At 44.9% G+C, this 20,546-nt stretch overlaps 1 protein-coding gene across 2 annotated transcripts in view; it reads left to right on the plus strand.

Moving 5' to 3' along the window:
* Window positions 1-20,546, plus strand: part of LOC146831135 (uncharacterized) — a 351,402-nt gene that overhangs the window by 184,114 nt on the left and 146,742 nt on the right. The gene's annotated exons all lie outside the window — the stretch shown is intronic.

The following is a 20,546-nucleotide window of genomic DNA, read 5'->3' on the forward strand; positions in this document are numbered from 1 at the left end:
ATAGGCGTCTTCAGGAGCAGACCAGGCTTTTGGGGTGCGCAGAGTGTGACTTCTACCTGGAAAGAGGATGTGCATCTTCATTGGATGTGTTAAACACACAGGTGAAGTCAAGAAAGTCTACGTGTCTCATAGAACAATAGGAAACTCATCTGACTTGCATGTGGTGGTGGCCATCTTGAATGTTTAGAGTATAAGTTCTCTGTTGTCCATAGATTCCTTTCTTGGCCATTAGGATACATAGTTGCCTCTGCTGGGAATTTGTTGTCAAAATTCCGCAACACGCACAGATTGTTATTATTAGGAAGTTGACAAACGACTGAAATGGATATAGTGAAGTATGCTAGCACAAAATTCATAGACTTTGCACTTGACCACTGTTTTAAGGAGTCCTCTATTTAGAACTGCAATTCTCCTAATACCATGACAAGAGAATCTGGATTTCATTAAAGACACAGAGGATAACATTATGCATATTTCTTTTAATGCTAACTCCAAGCAGCCGCTTAAAAGTAATACATCAGAAAGTGAAACTGTTCTAGAACGGAATCTTCCTCATGTATAATAGCCATGAACATTATCATGTAGTTCCTAGGAGTCCCCCAGGACCTGCACGTTTTGGATGACCTAAACTGAGGGTTTGGTGTCCCAACCGCTTCCAGACACCCCCACAGGATATGTCCGCCATTAGACCAGCTAGCTCTACAGTCCCTCTACCACCCCCCTGTATTCTACAGTGGTGTAGGTAGTTTCTTGCAACCACTCAACATGACAACCCTGATTCCCCAGAGATCGTCGAAAACAGTACAGTATGTTTCGCTCAGTCACTCGTGCTTGCTTACTCTCAGAAAATACACAGGATGGTGATTAGGATGTTTCAATAAGGATTTATTGGTCCAGCAACAGCCTTGTGTAAAACATATGTGCTGTTACAATCAGGAGACAGAAGCATACAAAAGAGATTGTTAGTACCAATATTGTATATAGTAGATACATTCCTACCATAGTGCTAATAAGATGAACATAAGCAGTTTAGCTAAAAGCAATAGCACCTGCATGTTCCTAAATGTACCTAACATAGATCTGTAGGTGTAGCATGTATATGAATATATGTGTGTAGCCAAAAAAACCCTAGGGAAGAAACATCCCCCTCACCTGATGGTTTAGAACGAAGAACCCTGTCTCTGCTTCGAGGATGACACCACGCAGGGGATGTCAGACCTTGCGTGTCGAAGATTCACCATGCAGGATGCCATGTCAGCTTGGAAGGAATTCTCTAATTTGTAGGGGGGAGTAAGGGTCACTACAGTGTTTTTTCTAGAATCAATATTTTTAATTTTTAAAACAATCATGGATGTTTTGAAAACTATCATAAATGTTTTGAAAAGAATCACCAATGCTTTTCTAATCAAGTGCAATCATGCACAGCTTGTTGTTGGCCAAGGATGAAAAAGTGTTGACCCTTATACAGAAAACTTCTGCTGTGACTGGGGACATGTTTATGCACGTCAGGTACAGGGAAGAGACAGGAGCAAGCTACTGGGTAAATGGTCACCTGTTTAGAATTGTTATTGTCGTGTGGATGGGACAAATGTATGTAATAGGTGTATACATGATAGGACTAGCCTAAAGAACATGACAACATAGAATAGTCTACCTCCTTTAAATGCGAGGTATCAGAGTACATTTTCTTTAAATAATGTTCCTTTAATTTTCTTTGCATTCCAAATGGAGAGAAAAACGAAGATTGAATGAAAGTGCCACTGAGTTAATTCTTTCTGAACATCTTCCTTCTGGAAACAGCAGTAATGCAGAGCGAGTTAGTTATGTTGAGTTATCTGAAATAAGAAAGAGTATAACTGCTCTGTTGTCATGTACGTGAGAAAGTTGAAACATTGAAAAAGGCATGTTACATGAAATTTTGTATAATACAATAAAGGTTGTATAAAATTTCCAGAACTGCAGCTCCTCTCGACAGGCCAGTGATTTCGTTGGATCTCCTGACACTTTCCAAGCAAGAAGGTTCAAAGTCCCTGTCTGGAGTAGGGGTTGTTCTCTTTCGTTTAAGTCTCTTAGGAGGCCTTTCTCGGCTGGCAGTAGTAAGGGAGTGTAGCAAGCTAATTCCAAAATCGTCAGAAACCATGCCTGGCAGGGCCAGAAAGGTGTTACTAGTACAGGGAGCATTGTTCCTGTCTCACTTTATGGAGGACTCTCTGGATCATAGCAAAGGGGGAAAAGGCATAGGCTCAAATTTCTTTCCAGGGTTAGAGGAAAGCATTGATTGCTAGAGCACCTGGGTCTGGCATCCAGCTGAAATATTTCTTTAGTTGGAAGGTCAATCTGCTTGCAAACAGATCTGTCTCTAGAGGCCCCAGATTTAATGGAGAGCTCTGAAGGCTTTCTCGTTGAGTTTCCATTCGCTGTGGTCTAAGAGGAATCTTGAGTTCCAATCTGCAGTGATGTTTGTTTTTCCCAGTAGGTATTCTGCTTTTAACACAATCTTGTGCTCTAAGCAGAACATCCAGAGTTTTTGGGCTAGGTTTGATAAGTCTGCTGATTTGGAACCTCCTGAGTGATTTATGTAGGCTACAGCTGATATAGTGTCAATTTTCAGTATAACGGATCTCCCCTGAAGGTATTGCTTGAAGCTCATCAGGGCATATAAGCCTACTGTCAATTTTAGTTTATGTGATGCAAGCTTTCTGCATGTGACCATACAACACCCGTGTTTTGATTGAGCAGACACGCTCCCCAGCCATGAAGGCTCGCATCTGATTCCAGTAAGAATTCTTGTGAGCTCCCGAAAATTCACTTGCCATTCCAGGCATCTAAATTCTCTAGCCAGCAAACCAGTTATGATTTGTCTTTGTGATATAGGCATATTTGATCTCCGTACCATAGTCCTGATCTTAGGGCTTTCGCTGTTACTCTTTGAAGACCTCTGTAGTTCAGAGGTCCCGGAAAGATCGCTTCTATAGAGGAGGAGAGAAGGCCCAGGAGTCTGGCTAGTTCTCTTAGGGTTTCTTGTTTTAATACAAACCTTATTTCTTTCCGTGTTTTCGTTATCTTCTTTTGGGGAAGTAAGAGGAGACATTTCATTGTGTCTACAGTGAATCATAAGAATCCCAAAGATCTGGAGGATGTCATCATGGATTATTCTTTGTTTATTATAAATCCTGAGCTCTCTATGAGGTTTACTACTATATTCAGATCCTGTAGGATCTGGGAGTGGTGCTGGCACATGATATGGATGTCGTCGAGCTAGACAAAGAATCGTATCACTCTTTCTCTTAGGAAGGATGATATAGTCCTCATTACTTGGGAGAAGCACCAGTTGGCAGAAGATTAGCTGATGGTGAGAGCCTGAAATTGGAACAGGTGGTGGTTCCATATGAATTGGAGGTAGGTTTGATGTTCTTTCTCCATGGGGATGTTGAAGTTTGCATCATTTAGGTCTAGTTTTACTAGCCAGTCTTTCTCTAATAGAATATCTCTTAAAAGATGGATGCCCTCCATTTTGAAGTATCTGTAGATGAGGAATTTGTTTAGTTCTCTGAGATTTATAACAGGCCTCCATCCTTTGTTTTTTTTCTGTACTAGAAAGAGAGTACTTACAAATCTCATGCTTTCCCATGGTACTTCTATAATTTCTCCCTTGTGTAGCATGGAGGTCACCTCCTCCTCCACTTTTTTTCCGTTGTTCTTTTGTCAGTGATAACATTCTCGGGGTGAAGTTTGTATTGGTGGTTTTAAAAATTCTATTTTAAATCCTTGGTTGGTTTCTAAGACCCAGGAGTCTTGTGTGATTGTCTTTCAGACCTGTGAGAAGAATCTGAGTCTCCCTTCCACCTTTCCTAGGGAAAACGAAAAATGAGGGGCGAAAGTTCTCACTTAAGAAGTTGCCGGGGGTTTGTCCACCTGGTATGAACCCTCTGGAGCAAGAAGCTCTTCCTCCCTGGGGATAGAATGGTGGAGGAATGTTTGCTTGGTAAGGTCTACCGAATCCTCTATGTCTAAAGTAGGGCCTTTGGTTGAAACGGCCGGTTGAAAGGCCCCTTCTTCCGGCCCGGCCAAAAATGTTTATGTTGAAGACACTTCTCATATTATTTTGCACTTTGTCGAGAGCTGTAAACATTGCAACATATTTCCCTAATGTTTTTATGATGTCTTCAGCGAATAGCAGGCCCTTAGGGTTTTGAAAGTGTTCTTTATCAGCCATGTCACTCAATTTAGGGTTAATTTTGGTAAGGACCACTCTCCTCCTTTCTGCATGAATGCCTGCATTAGCATTCCCTAATAGGATCAGGGCTCTCTGACTCCACCCTCTGACTGGGCCTGTGTCTAGTGGTGTTCCGTTGATGTGGCTTTCTTCCGCCATGTTGATTATTCTGGCAAGGGGGACTAGTATGTCGAGTAGGCAGTCCTGGCAGGATTTCAGTGATCTCTCCATTCCTTTCCTGGGATCTCTTCCGAGTTTGAAGAGGAATTTGATCAATTCAGGGTCAAGGTTGGGTGTTTTGGCATACTTTCTCTTGAATGGCCGGTCTAGAGCATTCCGCTCTTACGATGTTACGTATTTCTCTCTCTAGGGAATTTCTGAGCCATTTTTTTATGAACCTTGCCAAGTGCTCTTGAGCCTACCACTCTGAGCTTCTCGGATGTTTAATGTTATATGGAGAGAACGTCTCCTCACCTAAAGGGTTAGTTATAATTTTGCTTGAGGATGAAGTTTTTCCGATGCAAGTTCAGTTTCAAAGTCTAAATCATCCTGATCTAAGTCAAGTATGTATTCATCCACTAGGTTGGTGTTCTGGTCCCCTTCTTCCTCCATTTCACTATTTTGTTTATTGTAATGAGCACTTTGATGATTTGTGCTGCTTTGGATACCTTGGTAAGTTGTGCCGCTTAGGGCACCTTGATAAGTTGTGTCACTAAGGGCACCTGATACTTTTGAGGTGCAAAGACCTCCCCCAAATGTTGAGGTGCTTAGACCTCCCATTTCACTTGAGGTGCTAGGTCCTCCGAGTGTGCCCAAGGGACTTATTTCTTTTATACTGTTAGTTTTCTTTAGCCTTTTGCCCCTTTTATTTTTATGGTCATATTTTTGGACGGTTAGAGTTCTTTTGTTTGACATAACCTGATTTAGCGTCTCGAGAATGCAGGTTCACATTTCCTGTTGAATAATCTTTTTAAACACATTGTTATTCATGTTAGGAATTGGTGCCTCTGCATCATCTGATTCCACGTCAGGCTTTATAAGGTTTATGATTTTTTTGCCCTGCTTGGTAAGTTTAATTTCCATGGGAAACAATACAAAGGGCTCAGAATGAGAGTAGGGTGATTGATGATTACAGGCCCCAGCTAGGCCCGCAGGACACAAGGGTTCGCTCTCCTGTGAAGAAATCTATAAGGAAGTTGGCACGGAAACTGCAAGGTACAAAGACACAGTATATTAACCCTTAAGGGTGGTCCTACAATCCATACAATACCCTTCGGTATTGCATAGAGTAGCACAAAGAACTTGCGTACACGGTCCCCTTTTATACACAACAGAGGGGCTCATAAGTGGGTGGATACAACATGAGGCAAGGAATGTTACCTTTTATGGACATTTTCGATACAAGATCAATATGTGGGCGGAGCTGACATACTCCTTAAGCCCGCGAAAACATGGTCAAGCAAGGACTAACTGATAACAGATGTGGTCAAGCCTGGGCATGCGCCAGGCGGACAAAGGAACTATTTATAGACTGTTACTAGGCAGATTACAAGAACAACTAACACAAAGATAAGACTCTTCTCGTGCTGAGCACGTGGAGACATGACAATACAAAATGGAGTCCAGACTTCAGTCAACATAACAAAAGGAACATAATCTAAGGAAGGAGAATTCATGTCTTTAGTAAATGCTTAATCACATCGAAGTTGCAATTTACAACAGACGACCCTTTCAGCATTTACTGAAGACATCCGGCTTGTTAGAATAATCATCATATATATCAATTATCATCATCTCTTCTACTTCCTTAGCTAAACGTTTCTGATAAGTGACATTGGCAATAGCTTTCTTATCGGGGATACAAAATGATACACATAAGGAACAGAACAAGGGACCACATTGAACACAGATGCAACACGAAAACAGAACTGCTATAATTATACAGAGACCAGTTAAAACCTTCCAACCCCAAGCAGTAATCAATGCCCAAAACCATCCAGAAAAGGACCAAGTGCCGTTTTCTGTATGGATTTCAGCTGCAATTTTATGCAACTTGTTAATTGCATTATAGACTGAAGGCGTGTGGTCAGGAATAAACACACAGCAACTGCTTCCGATAATTTTACAAGCTCCACCTCGATCAGCTAACATAACATCTAACACCATACGATTCTGCAATGCAACAATTCTGGTAATCTGTAATTCTTCCGTAAGATTCCCAAGAGCAGCAGCGGTTTGGTTCGTCACAGCCTCTACCACTCGTGTTAACCTTCGAACTTTCCTACTATTTAGGGCAGCTCCAACGAAGAAAAACAATCCTAAATTGAAGTCGATATACTGCTGCAAACTGGTGTCAGTCTGGTCCACGTCATCAATTGATAGAGTACGTTTATACCTATTTACAGTCACATTATTTAACAACTTTAAATCCTTATGATAAGATGCAGGTGCCAGAAATACAGGAGGTAACAAAAATGATACATAGCATACTCCGGACCAACCGGCTGGCAAACGGTAATAACCTTTAGTTCCGCATACAAAGTACGTATTATGGGATGCTAAGAAAGTACTGTTATTCAATCCATCAATGTTTAATATGGTAATACAATCGCTAACACCGACAGGAATATAACCCACACTTTGGACACACAGGTCCGCTTGAGCTTGTGCCACTTGAATCACAAATTTGTCTTTTCCCACAGTGTCTCTGGTGTTCGTGAAAACATAAGGAATCGATTCATTGTCTGGTCGATACTCTTCCCATTCCCAAATTGTCCCATTCGCTTGCGGATATCCATCTTTATCCTGATGACATTCTTTATTGAGTCTGAAGAGTAATCGTCCCACTGTGGGTTTCTGAGTGGCAAAAAGCAAAGTGTACCATGCTCTACAAGAGCCATTATGAGAGAAAGGAAGAGGTATGAATGGCGTTCCTCCTTTCTTCTGATGAGCTGGCATCATACCACATATCCAACAGTTCGTAGCATTGGTGGCAACGTGGGTATGATGCAACATCTGGATGAAAGTGTTATTCAAATAAGATTGACGATGCTTCAATTCTTGATACGGAAGGGTATAGAAATAGTGCTCCGCAGGCACTGGAGTGGTCAACACAAGCAACTCTCGAGCAGGAGTCACATCCTCCACAAACCATGTGGTTATCCCAACAATAGCTACTGTGAGCATAAAACCTGTTGCACAAAGGATCTTCTTTTTCTCCATGTCAGAATAGAGAATCAATATCTTCCTGAAACTAAAAGGTTTGTCAGAACTCTTCCCCTTGGGCAGCGGTCGATTTCTTCACCAACGGGCCAAGACGGGTGTCGCTACACTAATGCAGGGCTGATCCCCCCCCCTTGCCTCATTGGCTCTCCGTTTCACTAACCCAAGGGCCGTTCTGACAACATGTCCCGATACTGAAGGATTCACTTTCTTGGCCTCCGATGATATCGCCTTCCTCCAGGAGTCGCGTGGTCCGGAAAGAGCTCCTCAGCGTCGTTCGATTCCACAGCGCGGCCTTTCTCTGTGGTCAGAATCTCTCGTTGATCGGTCAATACAGCGGGCTCCACCAATCCGGGCGGTACTTTGCGGCAGTGCAAGGAATGGATCCAATTCTTTCTGTTGGAAACTCGCACAGCCGTCCTTGTTGCCAGTAAGACTTGCTCAGGGCCAACCCATCTCGGCTCCAGGCTGTTCGTCCTGTCGAAGATTTTCAGCATGACATAGTCTCCAGGCCGGAGACTATGTCCTTCGCCGGCAGACCGATCAGGGAGCGCCTCCCGGACCTGTTGATGAATGGAAACCAAGTTATCCGTTAACTGTGCCAGATAATCATTCATCATTACACAAGGTACATCATACACAGTCTTAGGTTTTGGTGGACCCCAAATATTCATTGGACGTCCAAAGACAATCTCATACGGTGTAAGACCGATTCGAGAGTGCGTTACCGACCTAATTGACAACAATGCCAGCGGTAAAGCATCTGGCCAAGTCAAAGACGTCGACGCTTGAATTTTAGCGATCTTGAGCTTCAGTGTACCATTATACTTCTCGACTAGTCCTGCAGATTGAGGGTGGAATACTGCGTGGAACTTCTGGGTGATGCCTAGACCCTTCAGAACATACTTTATAACATCCGCTATAAAGTGGGGCCCGTTATCACTCCACAGAAGTCTACAAACGCCATACCGAGGGAAGAACTCCTTCAACAGCATCTTAGCGGTAGTCATTGCAGTATTGTCCTTCGTGGGGTATGCCTCAACCCATTTGCTAAAGGCACACACCACTACTAGAACATACTTCAAATTGTTACAACGCTCGAGCTGGATGTAATCCATCTGCAAAACCTCAAAGGGTGCAGTAGGTGTTACGAACCCTCCTGCTGGGGTCCGAGTCCCCTTTCCTGGGTTGTACCTCAGGCAGATCATACAGGTCTGTACCACCCTCTTTGCCGTGCTAGCAATCTCTGGATGCTCCCAGACTTGGGTAAGCAATTTTACAATTGCGGAAGCTCCAACATGTGCTAGCCCATGTGCCATCTGAACCATAGGTTGTACAAAAGCTGTGGGTAATTTCCATCGATCCATCTGCTTATTTCTCCAGCAACCCTCATCATCCAATTCTCCCTCACTGGACCATTGCTCCCGTTCTTTATCCGAAGCGGTCCTCTGTATTTCTCGCACTTCTTCCTTCGCATCATGCCATCTTTCTACTTGCGACTTCACTACATACATGGCAGTAGCACCGGGCTGCATCGCAGTCTCCCGCGCCACCCGGTCTGCTAACGCATTCCCTTCTCCAACTTTATCGACTACTTTCCTATGGGCGCTACATTTAATGATAGCAATTTTCTTCGGATATGTCAATGCAGTTAAAAGATTATGAACTAACTCCCCATGCATTATTTGTACTCCATGTGACGTTAAGAACCCTCTTTCCTTCCAGAGCAGGCCGAAATCGTGCGCTACTCCGAAGGCATAGCGGCTATCTGTATAAACATTCACACACAATCCTGTACTGAGCTCACATGCTCGTGTTAATGCTATCAGTTCCGCTGCTTGAGCTGATTTCTGTGGTATGCGCGCTGTCTCCACTATTGTTTGCAATGTGGTAATCGCATACGCTGCTGAAGTCGTACCATCTGGTAGCTTCAGGCATGACCCATCCACCCACAGTTCTCCATCTACATCTGAAAAGGGCGTATCCTGGAGATCAATACGACCCTTTGTTTGTTCCTCGGTCACAAGGATACAATCATGTGCTTCTCGTGCCTCAGACCGAGTCTCGGGGTATGGCAACAATGTGGGAGGATTTAACGTCACGCACCTCTTCAACGTGATATGAGGAGCCAAAAGCGTCAGCTCATATCCCGTTAAACGGGCACTGGTCAAATGCTGCGTCTTTGTCTGATTAAGCAGGGCATCAACAGCATGGGGGACTAACACCAACAGCTTATGAGATAACACAATTCCCTCGCTCTGGCGTATTGACACAGCTGTCGCCGCAACCGAGCGAAAACAACCAGGCAATGCTCGGGCAACAGGATCAAGTACAGCCGAAAAATATGCACAAGGGCGCTGCTTGTCGCCGTGCATCTGCACTAAAACCGATAATGCACATCCATCTTTCTCATGCACATACAGCGAAAAAGGCTTGGTATAATCGGGAGTCCCTAACACTGGTGCTGAACAGAGAGCCTGTCGCAGTTTCTGAAAGGCAGTGTCACACTCATTCGTCCAAGGAAGCGGGATAGGTGTATCTTTTGCCAAAAGAGCTAACAATGGCTTGGCTATGTACGAAAACCCTAATATCCACTGCCTACAAAAAGAAACAAGACCCAAAAATGCGCGCACGTCCTTCTGCGTGGACGGCGTCGGTGTATCCAGAATCACTTGAACACGATCCGGTGTGAGTGCACGTCCCTCCTTAGACAAAAGGTGACCTAGATAAGTCACCTTTGGTCTACAGAATTGCAACTTTTTCCGAGAGACTTTGTGATTGTGGGATGCCAAAAAGGAAAGCAAGGACAACGTACTCCTTTCGCACAACTCCGAAGTGTCGGCCGCCAACAAGATGTCATCGACATATTGAATGAGGGCGACACCCTCAGGCAGAACAAAGGAGTCCAATTGTCTTTTCAAAGCTTGACTGTAAATGCTAGGGCTTTCTGTATAGCCCTGAGGTATTCTACAAAATCGGTAAGACCTATTATTTAGAGTGAAACCAAAAAGGTATCGACTATCGGGATGAATGGGAATTGAAAAGAAGGCATTTTTCAAATCAATAACTGAAAACGTGGTCGCCGTAGGCGGGACCAAAGTAAGCAACGTCGTGATATCAGAGACCACTGGGTACTGGGGTATCACGATCTTGTTCACTTCTCTCAAATCAATGATAAACCGATAGACTTTGGCATCCGTATCCTTTTTCAGAATGGGTAGAATCGGGCTATTACAAACATTATAGGGAACTTCTTCCACTACTCCCACCTTAATCAAATCCTGCACAATCTGTATAAGAGCCTCTTCCCCCTCCTGCGAAATACGATACTGGGGAAGGCGTGGTAACACCGCCCCCTCTTGGACACTAATGTGAACAGGCGGAATCACCATCTGTCCCACATCAGTATCCGAGGTGGCCCACAGAGCACGGGGGAGGGCAGCTAACACAGCATCTTCTGTAACCACACACATCCGTTCAGACAGGGGGTAATTGTCATTCAATATCACCCGCACTCCAGCAGGGGAACACCGGATCGTAGCTCTGAAGTGCTTCAGCATATCAAGACCCATAATATTATCCGGCGTGTTCGGGGCTAACAAAAACGGACAGGGTGCAGAAAAGGAATTAACCTGAAATGTGAGAGGCTGCGAAAGAGGGCTTCGGGAGAGTGTTCCATCAAACCCTACCGATGTAACCATTAAGCCAGATGGGGGAGCCCTCGGAACCAATTGTCTAGACAGCGCACTACGAGTCGCTCCTGTGTCCACTAGGAACTGATCAGTGGAGCCCAAAACCTCAGCTGATACGTAAGGACCCTTCTGATCAACTGGCACCTCAACTGATTCTAACCCCCATCCAACGCATTCCTATGCATGCTGAGAATCATGGTACCCAGAACGGTCAATCCCCGACACTTGATACTGATTTTGTCGATCAAAAACATTAGACCTATCTCGTTGCTGCCCGGCAAGGTCAAAACGAGCGTGATCATTAGAATTCCCTCTAAAATTCGAGAAACCCCCTCTACCTCTCGGGCCACCCTGATTGTGTCCCTGACTGTGTCCCTGCCGCGATGCATGCAACGCTGGGCAATCTCTGGCCCAGTGCCCCGATTGCTTACAATACGCACATTGATTCTTATTCAGATCAGATCGGCCCGAGGGAGGACCATAAAATCCTCCCCTACCTCTATTTACACCCCGTCGGGGCGGACCATATACTTGTGCTAACATCACCTTCGTTTTTAAATCCTTCGATTTCTTTTCCTCCTGCCCCTTCGCTTCTAGCTCCTGGCGCTCATAGTACTGAGCTATAGTCAAAAGGGCTGTCGGGGTCGTAGTGGACCAAGAACTTTCACTCGCTTTGAGGCGAGCTGCAATTGCCGGTAATAAATTCGCCACATATTTGTCAGCAAAAAGGTGCCGACCCGTATCATCCGTAAGAGACTGACCACTAAAATCATGGAACGTCTCCTCAAAGCGCGTAAAGAAATCTGCAACTGATTCATCGGCTTTCTGCTTACACGAGGCTAGCATATTCCAGTCAATCTTTTTAGGAGGAATGATGGTCTTCAACTTAGTCAGAATAGCAGCGGGGAGATCTAAGATAATCTGAGGTGGTTTCTGCGCGGGCTTTCTCTCCCTATCCTCATCCTCAAGTTCAGACCATCGAGCCTTAAAAGTGGCAACATCATCCACCTTCCGCACGGATCGCCACATATCTGGTGGTAGAATAAGCCCAAAGAACAAATCTATATCTGCTAAGGTCATAATACAAGAATTCAAGGCCCCCTCGACTTCTTCGTAAAAGGGCGCTGGATTCTTGCGGGGATCAGGCAACGCATTCTTTAATGCCATAACGTCAGCCCTGTGCCAGGGAGTATAAACCCAATTATACACAAAATATCCCTTAGCATCGGCAGAGGTAATATCCGAGCTAGTCCCCGCTCCTTTAGGAGGAACATACAAAGGCGCCGCCTCGCGCATTGGTTTAGCATGCACTGGATCGCTCTTATCTGATTGAGAGGTGGATGAATGGCCGCCTCCAGTACGCGAATCCGACCGCTTTTCCTCCTCAAGATGTTGGCGCGCTTTCACTTTAAGGTCTGCTGCCGCATCCCGCAACGCAAACAGTCGCCGAACCGCCTCAGGCGCCTTAGAGGGAGAGAAAACACCATTACGCAATGCTTTAGAATCTAATACCACATCATCAGGTTCAAAGACACTGGAATATTTCCGAAAGGCAGCAATCACTTCATCAGAAAAGTGTCCCAAGAAATACAACCTTTCTCTATCCTGCCACGACTCCCAAGAAGCCAACAGTTCATCAAGAGATAACTTGCCCTTACATGCACGATAGGAAAACTGTCGAAGCTCACCCATTCGCTCAGCCGATAACATGGACCGTGTGTCTACCTTACTCGAACCCGATCCAGAATCTTGTGGCCTCGGGGCAGACGCGCCAACATAAGGAGGCGGAGAACGATCTAATAAATAAAAATCATCGTCATGATTATTAAGGACAGGATAGAGTGGCTGACGAACAGCATATTGGCCCGAGACTTGTAACCTATGTTCTTTCTCTTGTTTCTCCGTCTGTTCTCTTTCCTCCCGACGCTTTGCTTCCTGCGCTCTCACATGATCATTCTTTCGTTGCTCTTTATCAAACAGCGCTTTCTCGCGTTTCTCTCGCTCACGCACTTCCTTCACCCATAGTCGCACACATTCAAACATGTCTTGACGCGCACGCCGTTTACACATACACTGTTCCACATACTCAATCTTACGTATATCAAACGACCCATACAACGGCCACCGTAACTCAGGATCCTTCTTGGTATATTTCCTCCATACTGTGCTGTACATTATGGAGGAAAGACCATGCTTCACATACATATCCCTATTAGGAGTCCCCTCTGGGGAAGCTGGAGCAGATTCCTCGAGGTTTAACCGGTTTCCAAAGCAGCAGCACCACTTACGGAGTGCGCTAAAAGCAGGCATGCTAAAAAATAATGCAGAATATGCAGTATTATCAAAAAAATGGCACTTAAACGTTGTGCTGTTCAAAGTTACACAGTTCCGGAGAAATATCTCCACATTACCTGCCTATATGTGTTGCAACGCATATATTCTCACAATAATCAATACAAGATATGACCGGTCATCACAAATCAAACTCAAATAGCCAACCCAGGCTTCAAAAACTCGGAGCAAGTACCGTACAACGGTTCTTACCAATCAAGAGTCCAGATTCCAACTGCCAAGCTCCGAAATTCGCCCAAACGGCTGTCACGGCAGAACCGACAGAAGAGGTCTCAGTCGAGGACCGGCGCCACCCAGATGGTCAGGTCGGAAGGGAAGGAAGAAAAACCTCGGGATGCCAGGACTAAAGTGCCTCTGGCAGTGATCACATCCCCGGCCAAATTCCTCACCTTCGTCGCGACCAATCCTTCGAGCATCCGAGTCGCCGATGAGCCCCACGTTGGGCGCCAATTGATGATTACAGGCCCCAGCTAGGCCCGCAGGACACAAGGGTTCGCTCTCCTGTGAAGAAATCTATAAGGAAGTTGGCACGGAAACTGCAAGGTACAAAGACACAGTTTATTAACCCTTAAGGGTGGTCCTACAATCCATACAATACCCTTCAGTATTGCATAGAGTAGCACAAAGAACTTGCGTACACGGTCCCCTTTTATACACAACAGAGGGGCTCATAAGTGGGTGGATACAACATGAGGCAAGGAATGTTACCTTTTATGGACATTTTCGATACAAGATCAATATGTGGGCGGAGCTGACATACTCCTTAAGCCCGCGAAAACATGGTCAAGCAAGGACTAACTGATAACAGATGTGGTCAAGCCTGGGCATGCGCCAGGCGGACAAAGGAACTATTTATAGACTGTTACTAGGCAGATTACAAGAACAACTAACACAAAGATAAGACTCTTCTCGTGCTGAGCACGTGGAGACATGACAATACAAAATGGAGTCCAGACTTCAGTCAACATAACAAAAGGAACATAATCTAAGGAAGGAGAATTCATGTCTTTAGTAAATGCTTAATCACATCGAAGTTGCAATTTACAACAAGATAAGTTCAGTAATGACTATCAATGGCCCTGAATGTTGTGGAATGCGGTAGTATGGTATAGAACCTCGTCTGGTTCTATACCAGAAGGGTAGCATTATTCCAATTAAAGCTAAATTATACTTGCGGTCGGTATGCAGCAGCTGATCGTCACACGATTTAACTTTCAGAGGTTTTTAGGTCGAGGACTACCGGTCTGCCGAAAGGCAGAACCGGAAGTCGGAGATTTAATGAGTTGGAGAAGAGGGGCTTGAACCAGCCCCTCTTCTCCCCTGTTCTCCATTGGCTGGCCTCGTAAATGCTGGCCAGCCACTGGAGAAGAGGTCAGTCACTCTGATTAGGCCCCGTCCTTTTCGGATCGGGGGGCGTGTTTTTTGCAGAAAGTCTCATTCTCTCCTCCAGCCAATGGCTGGAGGAGAGAAAAGACAAACACGCCCCCGAATCCGAAAAGGACGCTGCGTTTCTCCGAGGCATTTCTGCTCTGCCTCGGAGAAAGGCGGTGCTGTTTTCCGGTGCCCTCGGCTTGTTTAATTCGGTATTTCTCTTAGCTGTTTAAAGGCTTGCATACGAATTTGATACAAGTCATGGTAAGCGAGGCCCGCACTGTTTGCTCCTGTTAGTGAGATTAATTGAGGGCTCGTCCTCTTGAGAAAGCAACAATTAGAAATCGGGCTCGTGCATGAATCGTAGTAACGATATTAACCCAGACTGGCTGAATGGCTGAATACACATGCAGAGCGAAGGGGTGAGATCTGTGGGGGCTAGAGGACGAGGTATACCAGGGGTTTCACTATTCTTGCCTGTTTACTTGAAAAAATGTGACGTCCGTAACCACTGTTGAAAGCAGGGATTCCATTCTATGGGAAGGCGGTCTGATCTCCAGAAAGCATCCAGTGCGGTTGGGTGAACGCGATACGCACCCTCGCCGCCAGGCCCATCTCGTGGAGGGCTGGTTGGTGGATACATCTGTTTCAGGGAGGATAGAATTAAATTCCTGCGGATCCTGGTCTCCTTAAAAGCCGGGGATATTGCTGCCGGGGCGAGATACAAACTCGCTTTCTGGGCTGCCTGGGGCAGTTGGGGACTTTGTTTAAAATACTTTTATTTAGGGCAGAATGCTGACGGTTTTGTGCCACATGATGGCACTGTGCCAGGAAGTGCTAATTCGGCACTAGCGAGCCCCCCTTCCACAGTCCGGTCAGCCCGCGGCTGCGCTGAAGCAGCGAGGTTGGGAGGGGGTACCTCCATGGCAGAGCGTCTGCCCCCTGGATTCTAATTGTGTCTTTGAGTTGGCGGGATATGTCGGGCCGCCGAGAGGCGCCCTCTCTCTCCCAGAGCGAACCTCACATGGTAGACGTGGGACTGCTTCCGCGCTGTTGACGTGCAACTGCTGCACGGGACTCGCATTTGTGCGTGTCTTACTTGTGCTTCCAGTGCAAATCCTTTGTATGTAATCGCATATGAGAGATACTCGGCCTAAAAGCACAATGCAGACACATGCACGCATTGCAATGCAAATCAATGCGCGCGGTCACCACATTTCTGCTGTCTGCGCTCTAGCCCACCCTGCAAACATCTGTGTGTGGCGTGCACTAGTGAATCTTTTAACCTCTTTTTATAATTTTTTTTCCATTAAAAATTATTAAATTATGTATTACATGCAACCTGCAACGACGGTTGATACTCCTACAGACCTGACTAGCCAAGAGCATTAGTTCATGGCAGGCGCGCAACACCCCCCCTCCCCCACACCCCCTCCCCCCGTCGTGTGTGGCAGCCCGGGATGAGACCGCTTCCCGGGCAGACACAAAGCCGCGCCCGAGCACTTCACAGGTCTTTAAAAGACCATTTACATGTTAATGAGGCTTCGCTGTTGTTTCACCCCTTCTAAGAGCCCCTGCAGCTCCACTCTGCCTAGATTCAGCCCCCCCACCCCCGAAATCAGCGCCACTCTGCTGACTGTTTAAAGATTCAGCCCCCCCCGAAATTTGGCTCTAGTTGCGCCTCTGGTTCATGGAGACGTTATAATACACATACCACGGGTATACCACTCCTTGAATAGCAGCGCTCCACTTCTGTAGCAATCCAGGCGCCCCTGCTTCTTTGTAAGATTTATGGAAGTAGTAAAACATTTTTACACAGTTCGGAAGCTCAGGTTGAACAATAAAAGTGAAGCTGATAGAACAGTTATCTTTAGGCTTGAAGGAAATGTTCTCTTTCATATTACATTTTCTCATCACCCTGCCAGCCCCGTGCAGATAGTAACTGTTCTCATGTGCATCGCCTCGGGGCTGGTTATTTTTCAATATGGACTGTCGTCTGAAATCTGCTGCAGTCTTTACAGTTTTTCAATCTCAGGTCTTCTCCATCAACAGACCAGTTCATTTTGTTGTCTAAAGACACTTTGTATACACAGCGCCTTTATAGGGTTAGAGAAGTAGACTTAATACGTTTTAATGCCACGCCCCCTAGTGGAAAAAAAACAGCAGCACCCCCTCAACATTTTCGCAATTATTCTATTTAACTAGCAATGTTTAAACAATGCAGTTAAGTTATGTTACCGTTTTAAAAATGCAATCAAATACATGATTGCCAAACCTAGTATTCTGGTCAAGCGGCCCTTGCTAGCGTGTAAACGTATCCACCGTGTGATTATTGGGGGTGGGGGTTTTGAAGAATTTTTGGAATCTCTTTCCTTGCAGAAATTGGGTGGATATTTTGTCCCTCATCAGTACAAGGAAGGGTAGAGGTGTGACATTGCTAGTTCCAGGGGCCTAGTTATCAATAGTGCACCATTTGCAAGTCAAAACACACGGGCCCAGAGGACTGAGGGGCCCACTGCAGGTCAGTTATAGTATTTTACTTTTTTTAACTTCCAAACTAGGGCACTGGAGGCCCATTTCCCTATTTTGCATTAGGGGCGATGGCACCCTTGCTTCGCTACTGTTCGGCCTTGCCCCTAGGGCATAGACTCAGGGTTTCAGCTCTCAATGCCTTCCAACCTACCAGTTTTTCTCCCTACTTTTGAAATGCCTTAAGCAAATTATGATAGATTTTTTTAAATGACAGATATTTCTGAGAGTTTTATTCCCTATGTGTTTTATGGGTTATCAACATTTTACAGTTTTTAAGAGTACCACACATCCTGTCGTCTATATAGATATTAGATGTGTGACCCAACCTGGTCCAGGATCGGATGCAGCCTCTGCGAGCATTGGACATAGTGTTTACTCTGGGGCCCTCACTACCAAAGGTAACCTTAACTGAAGCCTCGCTTAGGCACAGTTTCATGTAGGAAACATCAAACGTGACCAAGCGGGTCTAATTATGGGAGATGTGATGGAATGTGGAGCAGTTTTCATTCATTAGTGTGCCAAGGGTACAGATTCATAATAGAGTTAAACAATTCTGGACTGTATCAAATTTGCATTTTTCTGAAAGGTCAACCCCAGATTTGTTGCCTCTCTGTGCACTTTGACCGCTGCTAACTAGTTATATAGTGTCCTTGCATCCCAATTAAAACATGTGCTGTACATTGAAACTCTTTATTTTGCCTATGTAACTTACCTATAAGTCCATTGTAAATGGTACCTAAAGTGTATCTGTGGCATGGAAAGTTCAACGTCATACATGGGCTGCAGTGTATTTTCACACCACCCACATAAGTGACTTAACATATTTCTGCCAGCAGTGCCACTGTTCGCTGCCTATGCTGCAGTTTAAATGCACTGCAGTAGACTCAGAGTGATAAAGATACTTGTCATTTCCAAGGTAGAAAACTATTACTATATAGGGCCATATGTAGAAAGCAAATTTGCGATCGCAAACGCTGAAATTCGCCGAATTTCGGCGTTTGCGATCGCAAATTTGCTAAGTGGAATGTAGGAAGGCAAATCTGCATGCAAAATAAGGAATCGCTAAATTTGCGATTCCTTATTTTGCAATTGCATTTAAGGAATCGCAAATTTTGCGATTCCTTAAATGCAATGTAGGAACCTCCAAAAAAGTGCTATTTGGCCTTAAGGAATCGCAAATTACCACCAACTACAGGTTGGTGGTAATTTGCGATTTCTTGTAATAATGCAGTTTTTTGCATTTTTCAAAGTGGAATGTGGTGCACACACATGCCCTTAGGGCATGTATGTGCACCACATGTGCACCCATGCTAATTTCAGGGGTGCAACAGGGTGTCCTATTGACACCCTTGCAACCTTGAAATTGCATTCTCAATTTGCGATTCTCTAATTGAGAATCGCAAATTGAGAATGTCTTCCTATTCATTCCTATGGGCCTTTTAGCCCATAGGAATGCATGGCAAGGTATTCCTTATTTGCGATTCTCAATTAGAGAATCGCAAATAAGGAATGGGTAGGATTCGCAAAAAAAATTGCTAATCCTACCTACATTGCATTTTGCTATTCTCTAATTGCGATTCCTTAAAAATTGCAATTAGAGAATCGCAAAACACAGTCTACCTACATATGGCCCATAGTTTCTCAGGTCAAAAAAATAGCTTTCAGCCCCAGTAATGTGTTTGATAAATCAGGGTGGACAATGAGGACTTATTTAGGGTGGCAATGATTCCAGGTTGTGTCTGCGAGGACGGAGGGCATGGAGGAGGGAGTGGCTCTCATGTTAATGGGAGGCATGCATGGAATTGTTTTGGCCACCTTGAGGCTGTTACTTAAAGAACTAAATGCAGGTAAAAACCATTTATACCTAAATGCACTGCAGTGACACATGACAAACTGCCTTTGCTATGTGGAAAAAAGCTATTTTTATATATAACCATAAATCACCCGTAAAGTGTGCCTAGTTAGCCCATAGATCAGGGTGCTAATATATAATAAAATTAGGGTACACCACCTATTGGGGTTAGTGTGCCCTCACAGTTAAATAAAAGTCAAGTGCTGTTTAAGTCAGTAGGCTGAACTTCACTTTTCTCGTATAGGTATGAGTCGGATCAAACTCTTTATTTCCCATCTCCACTGAGGAACGGGCAAAACAGTAGTTTTCTGATTATTTTTACAATCTGACTTAATGATGAAATCAAATTTTAGATAACTTAAGCAGAAAATTACCTTTATAAAAAAATTAGTTAAGGCTGCCTGAGCCAGAATTGACTTAAAACCAGTTCTGCCACCTTCAGTGCTGAATACAAATCCTTGGCTGGGAGACTTAACCACCCTGACTCACAGAGCATTGGCTTGCTCTTGGGCCAAAGAAAGGCCAGTGGGTGTTAAATGCGGATGCTGCGCTTTGCCATGCCTATCACTCTCCTGTACCGGTTACTAAGAGGAATCGCATCTGGTCCAAACTTAATATTGAGGAGTTAAAGGATGCTCCTGAAGTCTCATACGTACGTCTATCATAATCATCACAGTACAAAGAACCACGCGTCTACACAGCACGCAGTGCTTCCATAGGGAAAAGCATACCTGTCATCTGAATGTCAACATGTGTATTCTGGGGAAAAATAGCATTAACTCCAGTAACAGTCCCAGTCGGCTAAGAATAAGGGCTGATTATAAAGGGCCCATCCAGCAGTGAATCCTGCACTACACACATAAATCCCCACGCGTACGAGGACCTGCTCAAGAACTTGCTTTGTGAATTGTAAATAACAATGCCGTTTCTTTAAATGTTTTAATAACAAAAACATAAACAAAAATAATGTCATGAGCAATGCCAAGAGCTCTAACTTTACCAATGCCGAGACCATTGCCATTGTAAATGCTTGTCTGACATCGTACTCGCTCGAGCGATCAGCTGCTGCCATCTGTACCATGTCTGTTGCTAAGCCAGCCTCGTGATCATAGAGGCATGGCCTAGGCAAGGCCCTCTTTTTTTAATTTTTTTAACTAGCATTGTTTGGTTACGCGTCTACGTCAGACACTGACAAAACCGTTGCCAAGTCGCATTCCTCTCAATTTTTAGGCGTGCCCCTGCGAGAGGATCAGGGCTGAGGGAGACAGTGTTCGGCCCCGGAGGCTGTGAATGCAGTTTCTGGGAGAGT

This window comes from Triturus cristatus, chromosome 5_1 (genome assembly GCF_964204655.1).
Source record: "Triturus cristatus chromosome 5_1, aTriCri1.1, whole genome shotgun sequence".
NCBI classification, from domain to species: domain Eukaryota; kingdom Metazoa; phylum Chordata; class Amphibia; order Caudata; family Salamandridae; genus Triturus; species Triturus cristatus.